We start from the raw sequence: 21,836 nt of genomic DNA, 5'->3' as shown, positions 1-21,836 counted from the left end.
GATTATGATTGTGAAAATTTCAATTCTTGGTTGAAGGTGAACCAAATTTGATTGTTTTACCATTTTTTATATGTGATCTAATAGCAAGGCTATGGTTAACAAAAAAAAAAAAACAATCACAATATTTAAAGATTCATAAATCCTTACTGACCTTTGCAATAGATAATTAAACTTACCTTTCTATATAATGTTAATAAATGTTGATCAACTGACATACATCTCCTAACTGTGAAATATTCCGGAAGACTGAATTTTATTTTAATTGAGTTGAAAATTTGACTCATACATAGTCAAAGTATTTGAAATACAAGAAATATGTTTTTATTTCGTCCGTCTTTCCGCCACTGTGCGCCGGGGTCAGAGTCATCGAGCAAGATGAGCAAGGCAAGCTGAAGCGCATCGCATTTATGGTCGCCACCCCGCTGTTCCTGTTGCAATGCGGTATGGTCACTGTTGCGGGGAATTTGTGGCCATTTCCGAGTCTGAGTGTGTGCTTTTTGGGATGAGCCTTAACAATGCTCGGCCTTAACTACTGGAAGAAGAAGAACCATCAGACGTCCAAATGAGCAGCAACAAACACAAATTAAACTCAAATTAAATTAAAATTAATTAACATTATGCAAAAATGCAGCGCAAATTATCGGTTAATTTATATTTTTTGCCTTTTTTTCCATAGAAGCACCCTGCTCAGCTGGGCAGAAGAAGATTCGCTCTGGGGCGGTACTTACTGAGGGCCATGGGATGTTTGACTTGGCTGTTGCTAAGTGGGATGGGTATCGAATCGATGCTTCTTCGCTCTGGTGGGACTCAACGTTAGCTGCATCAGTTGCATAAATCATCGTTGCCGCTGGAAGCCCCACCCGAGAGGGAGAACTGGTATGAACATTTGACCAACCACTTTGTTAGCTAGTTGGTGTACTGCTGGTATTTATCAGCGGAAATATAAAGGGTAAACAAGAAAAAGGCGATTCTTCCAAGAGAATAAAACTTTAATACTGATTGGCAACAGAAATTTCTATCCTTTGGAGTACCTGCCACATGATATACGAATGCGAAAATGGCAACTTTGGCAATAGAAGCACTCAGTTAATAACTGTGCAAGTGCTCATTGAACACTAAGCTGGGAAGCATGTTCTGCCCCAGTGAGGACGTAATGCCAAGAAGAAAAAGATAAGGAAATAAGCTGAAAAGTAGGTTATGTTCCAGTTAAGAAGTAACACAAGAAAAAAAAGTTCCATTTTCCATATAACTTCTTCAAATCTCAAATGAGAGCAATATCCGTGATTCAGCAGTGAAGACCTTGTTCCAACTACCAATTTTAATGACACCAAATTTGACTGGATCCAGTGGCAGTATGCAATTGTATCCAACAGGAAACGCTTAGTCATCTATCGCCCAGCCGGTGACCGGATGTAAATTCAAATTTAATTACCGTTGAAGCGCCATAGGACCCAACAGCGGAAATCGTGCCATTATTCACATTTCGCGAACCGATCATCGTAGGATGGCATGGAGCGATAGGCACGACATGACGAATTTCCAAAAGCAGCATTCGAGTAATGAACCCGTCTGCATGTCCATTCGCAAAAAGGCACCCGGAAACCACCCACCGATCTTGCTGGGCTATACCTAAGTGTTGCTGCTGCTGTGATAAGTCATTCATCTTTTCGTTTTGTTGGGTCTTCAGAACACAGAAGCACTACCGTAGATTCGAGTGAAATTGATTGAAGACACTCCACTAGGCTTAAAAACATTATCCATACGAATTTTAGCTATGCGGATAATGGCCATAAAGTACAATTGTCATAACATTAATTTTAAAGCAGGTCGTTAGCAACAAAGTGCGGTTGTCATAATGCAATTTTTTTAACCCCTCTACCGGCAGCTTCATTTTTTACCGTCAAAAAAAAAAATATTTTCAAATCGCGATAACTTTCTTGTTTCTTATTCAGATGGAAGTTCCACTATTGCGGAGACGTCGTAGAAATGGGTCGAAAAACCCTGTTGCGATTAATAAGCAAATACCTATTTTAAAAAATCGTAAGCAAAAGGCTCATAAAATTTACAGGCAACAAAATTCTCGAGAAAGTTTAGAAAATTATTTGTATATTGTCAATCAACTTAATTAAGTCATATCCGCTGCACTTGAAGGGTACAACACAAAAATAATCCCACCTGTCTCGCTGAAAAACATAGCTAATGAATTTTGGCTATTCAACAAGTCACTTGAAATGAGCAGATTTCCAAAAGAATGGAAATGATCGTATCTCATACCCATTTACAAGTCTGGTAGAAAATCTGATGTTCGAAGTTATCGTGGAATTGCTATTATTTCATCCATTCCAAAACTATTTGAATCAATTATAAATAAAAATGTGTTCAGCCAAATGAAACCACGTCGAAGCACTTTACACCGATTTTAGTAAGGCATTTGACAGACTAGACATTCTTATGTTGATTTTCAAGCTCAATAAAATGGAAATTGCGATGAGACTCCTCAACTGGATTGAATCGTATTTAACAGATCGCCAACAAATAGTTAGATTTGAGGGAAAAATGTCTAAACCTGTTCAGTGTTTACGTTACATCAGGAGTTCCCCAAGGTTCGCATTTAGGTCCATTGTTATTGATATTATTTGTTAACGATTTTTCATATGTGCTTAAACATCTTAAAATTCTTATTTATGCCGACGATATGAAACTTTATATGGAATTCAATAACAACAAAGATAGCGACATTTATCTGAATGAAATAAGCATATTTGATAAATGGTGTAGCAAAAGCTTACTTCAATTAAACGTCAAAAAATGTAATTTAATCACATATAGCAGAAACGGAATACACCACAGATAACTGTCTCTATAGGAAATCAAATTGTTCAAAAGTGCGATAAGATTAGAGATTTAGGTGTCATATTAGATTCTAAACTTACCTTTACTGATCATTATAATACGATTATCCATAAAGCTACCAATATGTTGAGCTTTATTAAGCGTTTTAGCTACAATTTTCGGGAGCCATATACGATTAAAACCTTGTACATTGCTTATGTAAGATCAGTTCTAGAATATTGTAGTATTGTGTGGTCTCCACATATAAAAACACATGGTGATAGAATCGAATCAGTACAGATGCCAAATTAGGCTGGACAACGTTTCCACTGACATCATACGAGGCTCGATGCATGCTTAGTGATATTCAAACCTTAAATGACACACGCCCGCTAGACAGTTAAGAAATCGGAATTTGTTTGCATCAAATAATAATCGAACTAACTACACTCTTAAAAATAATGAGTTTTACATGTGACGTAAACCTTGTAAAACTTAATTAATCATCGACTCAAACAGAAATGTGACTCAATTTTGGGTTTCTTTTGATGTATCATAAAATCTAGTTGTTCGATAACCTATTTTTACAATAACATTTGAAATTTATTGGGCGACTTTAAATTTAGATATCTTAAGCTATGAAAGTTCAACACATAACTTACTTTTAAGTTTTTCAAAGTGTAAATTTACATGATCTTTGATGCCCACGACAACGCCATGGCAAACGTTTGAGTCTGTTTTCAATCGTGTGCATCGTGTCAATCAAAGCGAGTGCAGATGAAAAAATTTGGCAAAATACTGTTTGTAATTAAATGCAATTCGCTCTCGTTAACTTTCCTTCATTACAAAATAAACCGGTACGTGATCTTTCTTGTGTCGAGCGATGATTTGTTCTAGAAGTGCGCGAATATTTTGCAAGTGCCGTTCCTGCAATCCAAATTACCGAGAGGACTCTGAAGACAGAAAAATTTATTCTAACTCAGCTGATACGCGGTCGTCGACCAAGCCAATTTTAAAAGCACAAAATGTTGACGGAAAGTGGATTAAAGTGCGTGTGCTGTGTTCCTAGTGAATTTTTACTGAAATATGCTTATTATGCCAGTGAAATTGTGCCGGATAAATAATTGATATGATCTGAAATGTTGAATTTATGTTAGATCTGGAGTTTGTTTTGCAAGAAGGTACACAATTGCCTTAGTATTCAGAACACAAGCGACATGAGGATGAGCAGTTCCACTATTAGATGGTAAGTGTTTTCTTCGTAAAGAGCTTCAAATCAGTTTGTTCAATTGCGTAAAGATTATCGCAATGATCATCGCTTTCTAATATTATCAGATCCAACAGTGAATGTGCTTGATACAAATTTAATACACGTCATGGCGTGAAAGTAAATCTTATGACTTACTTTTACGTCATGGCGTGTATTTTTTTTTGGCTTGAGATATTCGTGTAATTTTAAGAACGGATGTAAATTTATGTCAAACGGTTCGCTTCTTTTATGTGCATCCCATATGACTTAAATTTACATGAATTTTTCTAAGAGTGTATGCAAAATTCGGCCCAATGAATCGAATGGTGTCTCTTTATAATCAGCATTGCACAGAAATTCTGTGCATGTCGCGAACAAAGCTTAGACAATATTTTAATTCCTTAAGATAGAATACAACATAGAATTAAGCAAACATGTAGTCTACTATTTGGTTGGTAAATGGCTGGGCATGGCGTACCATTGGTACCTCGCGTACCTGAAGGAATAAAATAGACCCCTCTGTGCGGTCCTTAGGCTCTTGCCCAGCAACTCCTATCCCTACCTCCTCGCGGTACTGGCCGGGATACGAGTAACCTTAGGGAAGATCGGGTAACCAACCCCCGGTGGGATCTTTGGTCGTATGCTGACAGGGAAGGGGGGTTTGCTTTTGCTTTTGCTTCTGCAAACCTGGAGCGTCTGTACTCCATGTTAGGAGCAGCTCACAACAGCGTCAGGGGCGGCTGCTCATCGTCTGAGTGCCAGAAAAGGACTCAAAGCTAAACTGTGCACTATGGTCCTCCGAACATATAGGGGGAATGGTCCTCCGGAAATCTAGGGGGTTGGTGTCAGGCCCTGCAAGCCAGCCGTAAAAAATCAAGCAACGAATAATCAACGAGAGAATACGAACCGGGACAATCGGCGAAGACCACAGCGACGTAAAGAGACTAGCGATTGGAAGCTCGGTACGTGGAACTGTTAATCTCTCAACTTCATCGGGAGCACACGCATACTCGCCGATGTGCTGAAGGACCGCGGATTCGGCATCGTAGCGTCGCAGGAAGTGTGTTGGAAGGGATCAATGGTGCGAACGTTTAGAGGTAATCATACCATCTATCAGAGCTGCGGCAATACTCATGAGCTTGGAACAGCTTTTATAGTGATGGGTGGTATGCAGAAGCGCGTGATCGGGTGGTGGCCGATCAATGAGAGAATGTGCAAGTTGAGGATCAAAGGCCGGTTCTTCAACTTCAGCATAATAAACGTGCACAGCCCTCACTCCGGAAGCACTGATGATGATAAAGACGCTTTTTACGCGTAGCTCGAACGCGAGTACGACAGCTGCCCAAGCCACGACGTCAAAATCATCCTAGGAGATCTAAACGCTCAGGTTGGCCAGGAGGAGGAATTCAGACCGACGATTGGAAAGTTCAGCGCCCACCGGCTGACAAACGCAAACGGCCTACGACTAATTGATTTTGCCGCTTTCAAGAATATGGCCATTCGTAGCACCTACTTCCAGCACAGCCTTCCATATCGATACATCTGGAGATCACCACAGCATACAGAATCGCAAATCGGCCACGTTCTGATTGATGGTCGGCACTTCTCCGACATTATCGACGTCAGGACCTATCGTGGCGCTAATATCGACTCTGACCACTATCTGGTGATGGTCAAACTGCGCCCAAAACTCGCCGTCGTTAACAACGTACGGTACCGACGGCCGCCCCGGTATGACCTAGAGCGGCTCAAGCAACCGGATGTCGCAGCGGCATACGCGCAGCACTTAGAGGCTGCATTACCGGAAGAGGGTGAGCTGGACGAAGCCTCTCTTGAGGACTGCTGGAGAACAGTAAAAGCAGTTGGCCCACTCTGAAAAAGGCTATGAAGAGCATATTAATGTCACACAAATAAAGAAAAATAGCATTAGTGGTAGCTATTTTGAGGCCACCTGTTATAGGTGAATGTCGCTTCATCTTGAAATTGATTTTGTCATAACGTCGATCTTCACGGATTTATTCAAACGTTAACAAAACAAAAGAAGATTTAAAATACGTCTGTGATAATTTATTTCGTAGTGCATGTAAAAAAAATTAAAGTGATTTATTTTGATATAGTGCTAACATTTTTAGTGCCGAGTGAGATTTACAGTGAAATGTGGTGAAAAGAAGTGAAATTTCAAGTGCCCCCTCTGAAAGCGGTATATTTGTAGTTATTTAGCATTTGCTAAAACAAAACGCCAGGTGAAGAATAAAACATATTCAACATTTGTTGGTTTGATTGCGCTGTAATTGTGCATTGAATTATATTTAGATAGTTTAATCATCAAACCATAGCGTCTTATGAGCGAATTCATGGAGATAATATGAGTTGAAAAAAGTGAAATTCTGGCAACCGGAGTGAAATTAATATGGCGGGACCATAATTGATTGATTCATCGACAAATGCTGTTTTGTGATTATAAGTACACGAATAAGAGCCCACTGTTATGGTTCAGCATTTGTGGATGTAAAATGGCCTTAATAAATGCTGATCGAAGATGATTCAGCTTTTTTTCTCATTTTATGGTAACTAAGCAGCATTTAACAAAGTTTGACAGTTTTTGAGTGCTGTTTTGAAGAAAATACTCAAAAACAATGAAAACGGGCATTAGTTTGGCGTTTTTATATTAAGAATAAGTGTTTTTGATTAATGACGCAATGTCAAAGATGATGTGGTGGGTTATAAATTCGCAATTCTAAAGGTGTTATCGCATATTAGGAGCCCCAATACTGATTTAAGCGGTATGATAAGGTAAGTTATCCAGATTCAACTGCAAGTTAATCAGTTTAAAAGCAGCTTTCATGACAACAAGGTGTATTATATCAATCTTTTATCATAGCCGTAACAAATAAGTGTCATTCAGCCACTTCAAGCAGTTTAAATGAGGTATCATATGCTGTAATAAAGCTGGTTTAGTAGCCACAACATTTTGACTTTATATTTTGTCTCCAAAAGGTTTTAAAAACAACTAAGAGCTGACTTACAAAATAGCATCTTCTAGCAACGTTAAATGTCGCCTCTAGTTGTTATAGCATTCACTTAACTGTCATAAAACATTGATAAATCCACACGATTGCCAAATTGCTGTGGAATTGTTACTTGGGGTGTAATTTCTATTTATTAAATTTCTCAACGCATCCCGCAACGGCTTCTTGCCGCGAGCCGAGATATGCAGGCATAAGGATGGGAGCATTCTGACGGACGAGCGTGAGGTGATCGAAAGGTGGAAGCAGCACTTCAACGAGCACCTGAATGGCGCTGAGAGCACAGGCAATGAAGGACGGGACAACGAAGGAAATGCTTTCGTCAGCACTGCGGAAGATGGAAATCAACCAGCCCCCACTTTGAGGGAGGTTAAGGATGTCATTCACCAGCTCAAGAACAATAAAGCTGCTGGTAAGGATGGTATCGGAGCTGAACTCATAAAGATGGGTCCGGAGAGGCTGGCCATTTGTCTGCACCGGCTGATAGGGACAATCTGGAAACAAAACAGCTACCGAAGGAGTGGAAGGATGGGGTAATATGCCCCATCTACAAGAAAGGCGACAAGTTAGATTGTGAGAACTTTCGGGCGATCACCATTCTAAATGCGGCCTACAAAGTATTATCCCTGATCATCTTCCGTCGTCTGTCACCTGTAGTAAACGAGTTCGAGGGAAGTTATCAAGCCGACTTCGTTGACGGCCGATCGACAACGGACCAGATCTTTACTGTACGGCAAATCCTCCAAAAATACCTTGAATACCAGGTCCCAACGCCTCACCTTTTCATCGATTTCAAGGCGGCATACGACAGTATCGACCGCGTAGAGCTATGGAAAATCTTGGACGAGAACAGCTTTCCCGGAATGCTCACGAGACTGATAAGAGCGACGATGGAAGGTGTGCAAAGTTGTGTGAAGGTTTCAGACGAACACTCCAGTTCGTTTGAATCCCACCGGGAACTACGACAAGGTGATGGACTTTCGTGCCTGTTGTTCAATATTGCGCTAGAAGGTGTTATGCGGAGATTCGGGCTCAACAGCTGTGGTACGATTTTCACGAGATCCAGTCAATTTGTTTGCTTCGCGGATGATATGGACATCGTCGGCCGAACATTTGAAAAGGTGGCAGACCTGTACACCCACCTGAAACGCGAGGCAGCAAAAGTTGGACTGGTGGTGAATGCGGCCAAGACAAAGTACATGCTAGCTGGTGGGGCCGAGCGCGACAGGGCTCGCTTAGGTAGCAGTGTTACGATAGATGGGGATACTTTCGAGGTGATCGACGAGTTCGTCTACCTTGGATCCTTGCTGACGGCTGACAATAAAGTTAGCCGTGAAATACGGAGGCGCATCATTAGTGGAAGTCGGGCCTACTATGGCCTCCAGAAGAAGCTGCGGTCAAAAAAGATTCACGCCCGCACCAAATGTACCATGTACAAAACGCTCATAAGGCCGGTAGTCCTCTACGGGCATGAAACATGGACGATGCTCGTGGAGGACCTGCAAGCACTTGGAGTCTTCGAACGTTGGGTGCTTAGATCGATATTTGGCGGTGTTCAGGAGAACGGTGTGTGGCGGCGAAGGATGAACCACGAGCTTGCCCAACTCTACGGCGAACCCAGTATCCAGAAGGTGGCCAAAGCTGGAAGGATAGGATGGGCAGGACATGTTGCAAGAATGCCGGACAGCAAACCTGCAAAGATGGTATTCGCTTCGGATCCGGTTGGTACAAAAAGGCGTGGAGCGCAGCGAGCTAGGTGAATGGATCAAGTGCGTATCGATTTGGCGAGCGTGGGGCAGAACCGAGGATGGAGAGATGCGACCACGAACCGAGTATTGTGGCGTGAAATTGTTGATTCAGTGTTATCTGTGTAGATGTTAACTAAATAAATGAAATGTAGTCTACTATTGATTGACGAAATAAATAAATAAATAAATAAATAAATAAATGTACCATACTACCAATTTGTCGAATTATGGATGATCGATAGGAATGAGTTGCAGCAAAGCGCACCACTTAGTGTTGTCACTCGAAACTTGAAAGAACAGCCTATAATGGAAGGAGGAAACATCTGGTATCTTTTAAGTTTCGAAATTTTCGGCCTTATAACCCATTCGGCCTCACTTACTTCGGTCTACTATGCCTTTTGGACTAGTTACAATTTTTTGTTTGTCATAGGGCAAAATTCTACCAAAAATGCTGTTTTTTATACGTTTTTTGGCTCTCTACTTTTTCAAACAACTATCGTAGGCAAACTTAGGAAAGAAGAATCTTTTTCAATCGATTCAATTCCTTAGTCTAATACGCGTGTTTAAGCAAGATATCTCAGCGGGGAGTGGCGGGGAGCGATTTGAAGCTCTTCTTTGAAAATTTTAAGTACTTATGACAATAAGTATTAATTTAATAAGGTTAACAGCACTTGCATATAAATTTGCTGCAGATGTTGAATCTATATGATAATGAATTATCGAACAAAAAAAAAAATAACCTGAAACCAAAATTTGCACTGGTTTTGGAGAAAATTTATTGGTTGTGATTTGAATCAAAAAATTAGGTATTTGGGCATGGGCAGCTATTTAACGTATGAACGATTGTATGACATTTGCCAGAAAACCATTTGCCAGAATGATTTTTGCCAGAAAACCATTTCCCAGAATCTACCATTCGCCAGAAAGCCATTCCCCAAAATGGACCGTTTGCCAGAAAACCATTCCCCAGAATCATTTTCTGTAATTAATTTTCAACCTTGATATCAATTGATCGACAATCTTGGGAAATTTAGGGTTATCGAATTTTTCGATACTTGTTGTTTTGGTATCTTGAATCTACTCATATTATTTGTACATATAGCATTATACATTGTGTATCCATTTTTCAGATCATTTGTATCAAGTGGGTTGGACTACTAGCACTGCACATCTAAGCTTTAGCTTAGCTTAGACTGACTACACATATCAATGATTGCTATTCCGTGATTGACCGAAGTTAGTGAAAATGCACATACCATCAACTAGAAGTTTGGCTGATATGGACCATAATCTTCTTCAATGTGCATACTTCAGTGCCTCTATTTATACAGGGTCTATAACGGCGCCGGCCACGTCCTTGCAGTCAGGTGGGATTGGGGGAAGGAATGTTAGTGTGTAACCTTTGCTATTTGGAGACCGTGTTTGCCTCTGCATCTCCACAAAGGTTACTGGGAGGGATGTTTGTTAATGGAGAGGATCGTTGGGTCACAGGATTCACTTTGATAAGCGATTAGACCATGATAAATAATTATTTGTGAGATATAAACATGCTTATATGTAAATATAATATTTTCGTTTGATATGAACAATTTCTATGTAGAGGAAAATTATGCCGACACTCGAGGTGACGAACTATTCAAAGTTTGTTGAACAAATACCTAAATGTAACATTCCTAACACTCTTATTCTTATGCCGACACTTACAGTGACGAACTATCCAAAGTTTGTTTAATAGAGTGAACCTTTCGCAAGTCCACAATTGTAGTGTCGAACCATTCAAAGTTTTTTTTTAATTACAAAAATAAAGGTAAAATTTTAGGTAAATTTTTAATAATAATTCATGAGTCAGAGTTTATGTCGACACTCACAGTGACGAACCATTCATAGCTTGTTGGAAAATCATATTTACGATTAAATGTGCAGTCATACATATTTTATAGATTAGAAATAGTAGCATGAAACGAGCTCACCAATTGATCCGTCATCCTTGACTGAGCAGCAACAATCCACTTTCAGCTTCACTCGGTTGCTCGGCTATATAAAAGCACTCAGAGGAAATAGGCGCGCGACCCGAGATCTTGCCCTCACCGCACGCCCCCGCAGGAGCAAGCGTCAAGTTCGAAGGATCAAACATTACTCATGACTACTAGCACTGCACATCTAAAGCGATAAATTAATTGAAATTTTACGTCACTTCTGCAGTACATCACTCGTGTCGTTAATGTTCCGCCAAATAATATTTATATAATTGTAATATTATAACAAGTGCGCAGTTCTTTCGCCACTGGGCTATCGCAGAAGTTTTTACAGAAGTATACAAAAAAAACGCTAATAGAAGTGCGCAATGACTTCAAATCGAGTGGGTGTCTTCGAGGGACTCATTCCTCGCCAATCAGGGAATAAGTGCTCTGAAGACAGTAACATTATTCGATGTAATCCCGCTCTTCTATTCACACTTTTGCACTTATGAGGCCGCACTTTGTAGTCCAGTAGTGAAAGAAATACGCAATATAAAACAACGCGATTGATCGATCTATGTTCTGTGGTCTATTTTGATACAATCCTTCGCATACAATTTTATGCAATTTTAACAACGTGAAAGATGTGTGGCGGAACAGACGTAAGATTTTTTTTTTGCTATATAGCTGAGCTGAGACGTTTGGCACGAATTTGTTTAGTAGAATGGATGTATTACAGTCGCATGGATGTATTACAGTCGAAGCTCGTTATAACGACAACTTTTATAACGACAAAAGCTCTCTATAGCGACATTTTTTGGTCCTATGAAATACATTTCGATATTATAACTGTTCTCTATAACGACTTTTCTCTATTACGACGGTCCCTTGCGATGTCGTTATAATGCGCTTCGACTGTAGTTTATCTTTCCGAAATATCGCAAAACAACCAAAAGAACAGCCTTTCATTGAAAGAAGGGAAACTTATGTTTGAAATATGATCAGTTTAGCGCCAATAATTATTTTAACAATACAACTCTTAGGACTCAGCTCAACATTCATCCAATCATATATTTATATAGGGAAAGTGTACCAGTTATGGCTATAGTGGTTCTTTATTTGGCCATATGTATTTTCACGAAAACTTTCCCATTTTTAATCTCTTCGATTGTTTTAACATCGAGATATATTTGATATCGAACTTTTTAAACACACAGAATGATCAAAAATTTTAATGGATTCAAATTATCACGTATGGCGAAATAGGGAACCATTAGGTCCATAACTGGTACACCTACCCTACATTATTCAATCCTTGAAAAGAACGTTAAACTCATTAACTCTTAAAAATAAACCGAGCCAAGTTTTTATTTTGTTTTAAAATAGTTTACACTGAAATTGCCCTGATTGTTTGTTAGTTTCAGCTATCTGGTACCGGAGATATTTAGAAATCCCTTCAAGGACTGCCACGTGGCCATGATTTAAATCATGTTTTTTTTTCGCACATCCAATCACTTGCTCTGCGAAACAAGTCGGTTATGAAGAGTAATGCTTTTGCAATCACTCGAGTCATTGAAGATTACAATTTAGATAAATGTCAGCGTTAACACTCCATGATCAACTCACTTGCAACATAGGTTTCTTTTTTGGGGACAGGTATTGACTATTATTTACTTTAATACTTCTTTTTAATGTAATTTTTTTTAAGTTGAGATGACACAATATCATTTATATAACTTCCATTGGTTTTGTTAGCTGCAGAAAAACACCTTTTCAGTACAATTATGACGAACAGCCAATGATATAAAGAAGGGTAAATCTCCTATAAAGCATGTAAGTCCTTGAATAAGTTAGTCCTAAAGAACAGCTTAATATTCAAAGAAGGGAAAACCAATAATAGAATGTTGAACATATAGTTGCCTATTTGTACAAAAAACTGTGGTAGATGATCATCACAAGATTACCAAATATGAAGATCACCCTACAGCTATCTGCCCCCTAAGTCTATTATAACATTAGTTTAAACATTTTATCAAACAAAGAGTCAAACATCTTACGAAACAATTATTTTCCAAAAAAATGTATATTGTACGCTGAAAATCATTATAATTCGAAGAATTTTACACGCCTAAGTTTTGTCATGCAAAGCATTGTAATGACGTAATATATTTTTCTGGGAAATGGTCTTTCTGGGGAATGACTTTCTGGGGAATGGTCCATTCTGGCAAATGGTTTTCTGGCAAATGATCGATTCTGGCTAATTGATTGTGGCAAACGACTTTCTGGCTAATGGTTTTCTGGTAAATGTCATACAACCGTATGAACATATTTAATTTTAACTGCTCGTTCGTATTCTCAACTATCTGATACAGTAGATGAATATTTGACTTTGTTTTTCAACTAAAAATAATGTTTGGAAATGGGATTTTTGCCAGCTATTTGAAAATCTGGACCAATGTGTACCGGCAGCTTCATATTTTACCGCAATAAAAATATTCAAACCTCGATAACTTTTTCGTTTCACGATATTTATAAATTTCATTAATGAAAAAACAAGCAGTGTGTTTGGTGAATGACTTTCTTTAGCAATGGTTAACTATTCAGTATTTTAATTTAGTCAAATTTATCATTAAAAATACGGGTTTGCTCAGTAAGATACCCATATCCATAAATTTTTTTTCGAAATCCTAAAGAAATTCCTTGAAAAAATCCTTGTTTTAATTACCACAGGAATTTTTAAAAACACTGTATGGGAAATCGTGGAAAATTTTCTAAAGAATTCTTTTGATAAATTCTGGGACAACTCTTAAAGGATATTCCCTGCAAAAAAATTTGATGAACATTGACGAAAGTCGAAAAAGTATCTTTGGTGGTATTCTGGGGGAAAATGATGAAGGAGGTCCATGGAAAAAATACTGGAAAAACTCAAGGAGATTCGATTGAAAATGTTTAGAATAAATTTCAAGAGTAATCCAGCGGAATACCTACTCATATATTCGTTGAAGAAATGTAGGTATCATATATCCATGTAATCCTTTGAAAAATTCCAAAAAAAAAACGCTGGCAAAATTCTTGAAGCAATTCTTGCAATAATTGTTTGATGAATTCCTATAAAATCGTTTGTAGTTATTACTAAAAGAATTTTGGAAGCCTTTCTTTGAAAAAAAAAATTAGGAGGAATTTGTGCTGAAATAGGTTTATTGAAGGATTCCTGCAGGACTGTTAAAGTTAAAGAAGAAATCCGTCACGATGAATCCCTGAAGAATCTCTGAAGATTGCAAGATAGAGATTTTTATAGATTTTACAGAGATAGACAAATTTTATCTAGATGATACATAGAGGATTTCTTGGATAAATACTTTGATGAATTTATGTAAGAATCCCTACAGGAAATTCTTAAGCAGCATTGAATTACTTTGTAGAACATTTTTTTGTGATAGAATCGAATTTTATGAGCTGAATTATTCATCGACGTGAAAATTAAAATCGGCGGCGTAGTGCTGATCGGTGTATGGCGTGCCGCCGATGCCAAATATGGTGACGTAAAATGAATCGGCGGCGGCGGAGTGGCGTGGCGTGGCGTGGTGGCAGTCGGGTCTACTCAGTGATTGACCAGAACAGTCGAAGTTGCACAAAGATTTAATGAATGGGGCTTGGGATTAGCAAATCATTCTCAAACTGTTCAAAGACCGAATATACCTCTGCATATCCATACTTGTCTTGGACAGGACATTAGGGGTTAGCGGCAAAAGGTGGTGATAATACAGTCGACTCTCCACATCTCGATGTTCTACATATCGATATCTCTCCATATGTCGATGATTGCTTCGGTCCCTTCATTCTGCATACGATTTCTCTCTCCATATCTCGATATCCTCCTTATCTCGATGTGTTCCTGTTGATTTTTTGTTCCCAATTATCTCTCCATGTGTCGATATGAACGTTATCAAAGGTTACTAGACCAGATTTAAGTGATTCAAAACAATTTGGAAACTCGAAACGAAGTTTGTTTGTTTATTACTTTCCTAGTAACGGAGTAATTTTCAATGATGCACTAGATTAAATTGATGTTCTTTGTCTCGATTTCTACCTATCTCGATGGTCCCTTCGATATTGAGATGGGAGAGGCAACTGTAGTGATGCGATCTATGATATAATCACGCCTAACCGGACTCCCGTTATTACTCGATTATGCATTTCTTGCCAAACGTTAAGTTCTGCATGCGTTCTGCTGGACAGCAATGAGGCCAGACCTCAGATTTTAGGGAACACGAGTCTGGAGGACCGGACAGCGGATTAGGCCGGGGGCTTGATCGATTGGTCATTCGCTGATGGTGACCAATCGATCAAGTTTTTAGTTTGAGCCGCTGTCTTGTCTTGATTTGTGCTCTTGAGGGTTTGAGTTTTGGCTTCATTTCATCATCACTAGAAAAAACGTTTTTGTTTTTGGGTTTTCTGAGTGTAATCGAGTTCAGGTTTTCGCGTAGCCGGAATTATGTTTTGCTTTTGTTAAATAAGCATGCTGGTAAATGTACCTTACAGCTGCTCAATCAAGAATGGATGATCAGTTTGGTGAGCTCGTTTCATGCTTTTATTTAGATGTACAATATATTTTTAACCGTATTTTTAACATGGCAACAGTGAACATGGCACTTAAATGAATCGATTTAACAAAATATGAACAGTTCGACACTGTAAGTGTCGACATAGACTCTTTCACATAAACATTTAGAATCCTATACACTTGCTTTTACCTGATCTTTATCATTATAAAAAACAACCTTTGAATGGTTCGCTGCTAAGAGAGTCGAATTATCGTCCACGTTGTCTTTAGGGTACTGATAGTTGGGTGATTTTTTGAACTGAGGTTGCTTTGTCATGATCTTCCTCACTAATGAAACTCCTTCCCATGACAACCATGGAGATGCAGAGGTGATCTCGGTCTCTAGTATCATTGGATGTCATACTAACATTCCCTCCTTTCTCCGATGACCGCAAGGACGTGGCTGGCGCCGTTATTGACTTTTAATGCTTGGAGTTCTCGAAAGTGTACATTGAAGGTGGAAAGCTATTCCCAATTTGTTTCTCTGTGTAACTTCGATTATTCTGATCAATCACGGAGTAGCAACTACGAACTGTACGGTCATAAATGCTTATGCTTATGCTTATTTGAAACATTACATAGAACATTCATGAAAAACTAAAAAGTGATCAATTTTACCTGAATTGACGGTGTCTACATCAAAATCATATGACTCAAAGTGCTTCCTTTCGCTTTGGGTTTACGATCAAGCCTTCGCGCCGATTGCGTTCCCAATGCCCATCCTCTGCAGCATTGCAACCACCATCCGAACTGGACTGCAGCAGCAAAGAACTCCGGAATCGAAATTCGCGGACGGAAATGTGAACAATGAAATCGTTGACCTTCACCTCCGCTCAAGTGTTGGACGACGACGCGTGCGAAGTAGCAGCTTTCGTTCAACTCGGCACCAGCACCGTCAAAACTGTAATACGGGACAGTGCCGTGCTGCGAAAAAGCTTGGAAAATGACAAAGATCGGCATAAGGGTCCGCACGGCACCTAATTCAAGCCCTGAGGTGCAGAACTTCTGTTCAAATCATCTCAGCTGTTCTTCTAAGTTTGTTTTACTAATTTGTTCGCTTGCGCAATTGGCTTCGACGGTGAAAAAAGCGGACTCCAATCACGGAAAGTTTTTCGAATTCAATGTGCAGAAAATTTCGCACAAGCCGGCTCCCAAATTTGCACACATATAGATTTGTTCAGGGCCCCACAGGTATATAGGATAGAACGACGGTTCCCAACCCTTTTGTAGCTTCGACTCAGTTTGAAGCGTTACAAACATATCGTGGGGCCAGGTAAATAAATTTTCTTCGAACCAAAGTTAATGAGAACGAAGCATTTGTCCGAAGCTCATTACTGTTCAGAAAGAGAATCAAACTGAATATATTGAAATTAGTACAACTTGTCAGACAATTGCCAAATAATCTCGCCAGGAAATGGAGAAAATACAGTGAGAGGCAAAATAAAGTGCCCACCTTACCAGTTTTCGAATTTCTCTCATTGATTTGGTTCAAATTAAAGTTAACACACCTAAATCTTTTGTGATATTTTATTTTTGATGTTCTTTTAAAGTTGCACTTACGAAATTTTGATTAAAAAAAGAATTTTACTTAAAGAAAAAGAAAATCAATTTGTATTGAAAAAAAAGTAGTGACAAAAATAAGTGCCCACTTCCTTCTTGGCCCCAGAAAAGATGATTTAAGAAAAATAAAAAGCAATTTAATAGTTAATGTGTCCTCCTTTGGCCTTAAGGACTTGCTGGAGGCTCTTCGGCATGCTTTTCACCAGGTTTTGTAGGTGTTGTGGATCTAGTTCTTCCCAGGCGCGCTCCAAGGCTTCAAAATAATTATTTTTGTTGGTAACACCAGTTTTTTCAACCCTAGCATCGAGAATCGCCCACAAATTCTCGATGGGGTTGAGGTCTGGGCTTTGTGGAGGCCATTCCAGCGGTTTAATCCGACAAGACCGGAAGAAAGACTTGGTCTTCTTTCCAGTATGCTTCGGGTCGTTGTTCTAGAGAAATATGAATTTCTCTTCAAGGCCCGTCTGGATCAGCGAAACCTCCAGATTTTCCAGCAAGATGTTAATGTAGGAATCTGCCGTCATTATTCCGTCGATTTTCACGACGCTTCCTACTCCACTCCATGAAAAACACCCCCAGACCATCACATTTCATCACATCACACTTCCATGCGTCACCGTTCCTTGGATGTGGCGCTCCTGAAGCTCGAGCTGTCTAACCGAGAGCGGCGGGCTCGTGTGTGATGCAGAGCACCACATCCAAGGAACGGTGAAGCATGGAGGAGGAAATGTGATGGTCTGGGGGTGTTTTTCATGGAGTGGAGTAGAAAACCTCGTGAAAATCGACGGAATAATGATGGCAGATTCCTACATTAACATCTTGCTGGAAAATCTGGAGGTTTCGCTGATCCAGACGGGCCTTGAAGAGAAATTCATATTTCTCTAGAACAACGACCCGAAGCATACTGGAAAGAAGACCAAGTCTTTTTTCCGGTCTTGTCGGATTAAACCGCTGGAATGGCCTCCACAAAGCCCAGACCTCAACCCCATCGAGAATTTGTGGGCGATTCTCGATGCCAGGGTTGAAAAAACTGGTGTTACCAACAAAAATAATTATTTTGAAGCCTTGGAGCGCGCCTGGGAAGAACTAGATCCACAACACCTACAAAACCTGGTGAAAAGCATGCCGAAGAGCCTCCAGCAAGTCCTTAAGGCCAAAGGAGGACACATTAACTATTAAATTGCTTTTTATTTTTCTTAAATCATCTTTTCTGGGGCCAAGAAGGAAGTGGGCACTTATTTTTGTCACTACTTTTTTTTCAATACAAACTGATTTTCTTTTTCTTTAAGTAAAATTCTTTTTTTTATCAAAATTTCGTAAGTGCAACTTTAAAAGAACATCAAAAATAAAATATCACAAAAGATTTAGGTGTGTTAACTTTAATTTGAACCAAATCAATGAGAGAAATTCGAAAACTGGTAAGGTGGGCACTTTATTTTGCCTCTCACTGTAATTAGCTAGGAATCTGTTAACAAAATCAGGAAAAAACTTCCAAAGATATCATAAAGAATATTGTTATGATCCTCCGGAGAAGTGAACTATCAATCTAGCTAAGAGTCTACGAAGTATTTTGCTTGATTAGAATCTTACAAAAAGATCTTACTAAAATTGAACGACAAATCTGGCAGGTCAAAAATTCTTAAGATTAAGTTGAACATTAACCCATTAATTAAGTTTTTCAATCTGGATTTCACAAAAATCTCGAAAATTTCACTGAAAGGATCGAGTGTTTGGGTACACACAGTGCAGAATATTGGATTCTTTAATCCTATCTAATCAAACTCGACATTTATTTACAACGGTTTCACGGACCCCCATGGTCCACCAATTGAGAAACCCTGAAATAGAGGTACATAGATGAAAGCAACAATCAAAACTGAAGGCAAAAAACGACTCTACACAGCAACCAACGATAATGGTTCAGATAGCCCGGTAGCAAATGAAAGAGCCATTATTTGCAAGTTCACAGAGCCAGCAATTAGTCGAACAAATCGAGATGATTATGTGGTCTTAAAATTACTACCGGCTTCATCTGGAGTTCGCTGATTTCTCATATGGGATGGAGCATGTGAAATTGATCTTGGGAATCATTGGTCCTTCAACGGTTACCCGTACATGGCAACGGACGGACAGATGGTTGGCGCTTTTTTTTTCTGAGCTAGGGTTCTTCTCGACTTTACTTTGTTGCAGAGTCCGGAAGTAGATACAAGATTGAGAAGCACGTGCATAGGGGTAGCTGGGGTAATATGCACTACCGTAATTTGGGGCAATATTGAGTGGTTTTTTAAATTTGTCTTGGTGTATTTTGTTTGCTGAAAACATCAAGCATGATTAAACCATGTTTGATGCGATTTTTCACTTAGTTGATTTTGGGTAACATTGATCTATCTTGTGAATATTATTCAATTGTATTGATAATACCATTACTTACTGAGCATTGCCCCTGAAGCCAAATATGGAGACCAAACCCTTACAAACTATTAGCTTTTTGAGTTATTTTTAAATTAATAGTACTTTTAAACATGGAATGTACCTAAAGGTAAACAATTTCTTTGAACAATTTTGCATTCTTCATAGTTATTCATACATATGAACATTTTGACAGCGGAATTGTGTTCAGCGATCTCATTTTCAGTAAAAATAACATATTCATTGCTTTTATCAATTGTAGAATTCATGTGAAGAATAAATATTCGATAGTGTCAACCATAATAACAGGGAACATTATTTTGGAAGGCTGGAAGACATTTACGCATAAACATAACCAAGTTTCCGCAAAAAAACATATTTGGTCATGAATACATAAAAGAGAAGCACCATTCATTTATTGAAAACGCATATTCTAAAAATGTTGATTCGAACTCAGCAAACGGGTTAAGTTCATTTACTGACATCTTAGCAAAAGTGACGTTTTTTGTCAGCGGTACTCAAATACGCTGCTATGAACAAACACGATGTTTTACTGACATATCAGTTGAATATCCGTTGCTGACTGCTCGGCTGTGCGGATCTGAGTCCAATTTTACCGCGCGGATCAATGTTACCCCATTTTACGATGCCAAGGCATGATAACTTACCGGGGTTTGGACAAAGAATTTTGAAAAATTGAGACATTTTACCTGGAGTTCATTAGTGTATTTTGTAAAATTGTATGTTGGTAATCTTGACTTCCAGCACTTGACAAATACGTGTTCAGTAAGATAAAGTTCATAATTTCATTTAGGTACCGTAAAATTACCCCGTTTAATATCGCATAGAAGAAAATCTGCATTTTTCTGCATTCTTTTGTGAAGATTTTTTTTATTTATTATTCAAACTAGTGTCTAGATTACCAGACCGCAGTTAAAAGATTGCATAACGATTTATTTTGAATGCAACAATAAATTTGCATATAATCGAAAGTCTTTTTTAAATGATGAATTTATATATCTTATTAGATATCGGTTTATTGAATTCACCAAAATTGAACAGTATTCGGAACATATATTTGATGCATTTTAAACAAAATTTAATGAATGAATGGCATTTTCGTTGTATCCGCAAATTATCAGATTCAGCTGGTGGAGTTTACAACAAAATTCCACATCATCCACAAACATCGCCTCACCTCTATTATAGCACATTGCTTCATAAATTATCACCGACAAAATTTTATATTGAATCCTCTGTAAATACTAACTCAGGATAAACAGTCAACTCTCCCTGGAAATCTTAATGTTGTCAAAATATTTTGTAAGAAATCATTAGTATTCACAAATAACAATTGATACTTTTAGTTTTTCTTTTATTTTGCCAGCTGTCCGGTTTCGATTATCATCATTTTCCGAAATCCTCAGAAAAACATCCGAATTTTTAAATAATTAGGTTTATAACGGAGAAACATAGCTTAGACTGACTACACATATCAATGGTTGCTATTCCGTGATTGACCGAAGTCAGTGAAAATGCACAAAGAATCAACTAGAATATCGGCTGGGATTTACCATAATCTTCTTCAGTGTGTATAATTCAGTGCCTCTATTTACACATGGTCAATAACGGCGCCGGCCACGTCGTTGCAGTCAGGTGGGATTGGGGGAAGGAATGTTAGTGTGTAACCTTTGCTATTTGGAGACCGTGTTTGCCTCTGCATCTCCACAAAGGTTACTGGGAGAGATGTTTGTTAATGGGGAGGATCGTTGGGTCACAGGATTCACTTTGATGAGCGATTAGACCATGATAAATAATTGTTGGTGAGATATAAACATGCTTATATGTAAATATAATATTTTCGTTTGATATGAACAACACCTATGCAGAATAAAATTATGCCGACACTTGACGTGACGAACCTTTCAAAGTTTGTTGAATAAAGTGAACCTTTCGCAAGTCTACACTCGTAGTGTCGAACCATTCAAAGTTTTTATTTAATTACAAAAATAAAGGTAAAGGGAAAAAGGTGTTTTGAAAAAAAAAATAGACATAAATAATTTATGAATCAGAGTTTATGTCAACACTCACAGTGACGAACCTTTCATAGTTTGTTGGAAAATCATTTTTACGTCTCACCGTTGTATCGATTAAAGGTGCAGTCATACATATTTTATAGATTAGAAATAGTAGCATGAAACGAGCTCGCCAATTGATCCGTCATCCTTGAGCAGCAACAATCCACTTTCAGCTTCACTCGTTTGCTCGGCTGTATAAAAGCACTCAGAGAAAATAGGCGTGCGACCCGAGAGGGAAAACAACTGACGACTGCTCGGGCTTTCTTGACGCACTGCCCAGGAGCAAGCGTCAACGTCGAAAGATCAAAAATGACTAATCGAACTTGGCACTTTTTCACTTTACTCGACCGATGCGCAACATGTTTGATCCTGC

General features: G+C 38.7%; 1 long non-coding RNA gene across 2 annotated transcripts in view; it reads right to left on the bottom strand.

The window, feature by feature from the left end:
- Window positions 1-214: 214 nt before the first annotated feature.
- Window positions 215-21,836, bottom strand: part of LOC110676709 — a 76,273-nt gene continuing 54,651 nt past the window's right edge. The window contains exons 3-4 of one of the 2 annotated variants that reach the window (XR_002500642.1): window positions 729-847; window positions 215-532 (exon numbers count right to left, since the gene is read on the bottom strand). This is a non-coding gene — a long non-coding RNA (uncharacterized LOC110676709). The remainder of the gene's footprint in view (window positions 533-728; window positions 848-21,836) is intronic. The other variant, XR_002500643.1, reaches the window with a different exon arrangement.

The sequence above is a fragment of the Aedes aegypti genome, chromosome 2, assembly GCF_002204515.2.
Source record: "Aedes aegypti strain LVP_AGWG chromosome 2, AaegL5.0 Primary Assembly, whole genome shotgun sequence".
NCBI lineage: Eukaryota > Metazoa > Arthropoda > Insecta > Diptera > Culicidae > Aedes > Aedes aegypti.
The sequence above is the reverse complement of the archived record's forward strand: the minus strand, read 5'-3'. Positions and strand labels throughout refer to the sequence as shown.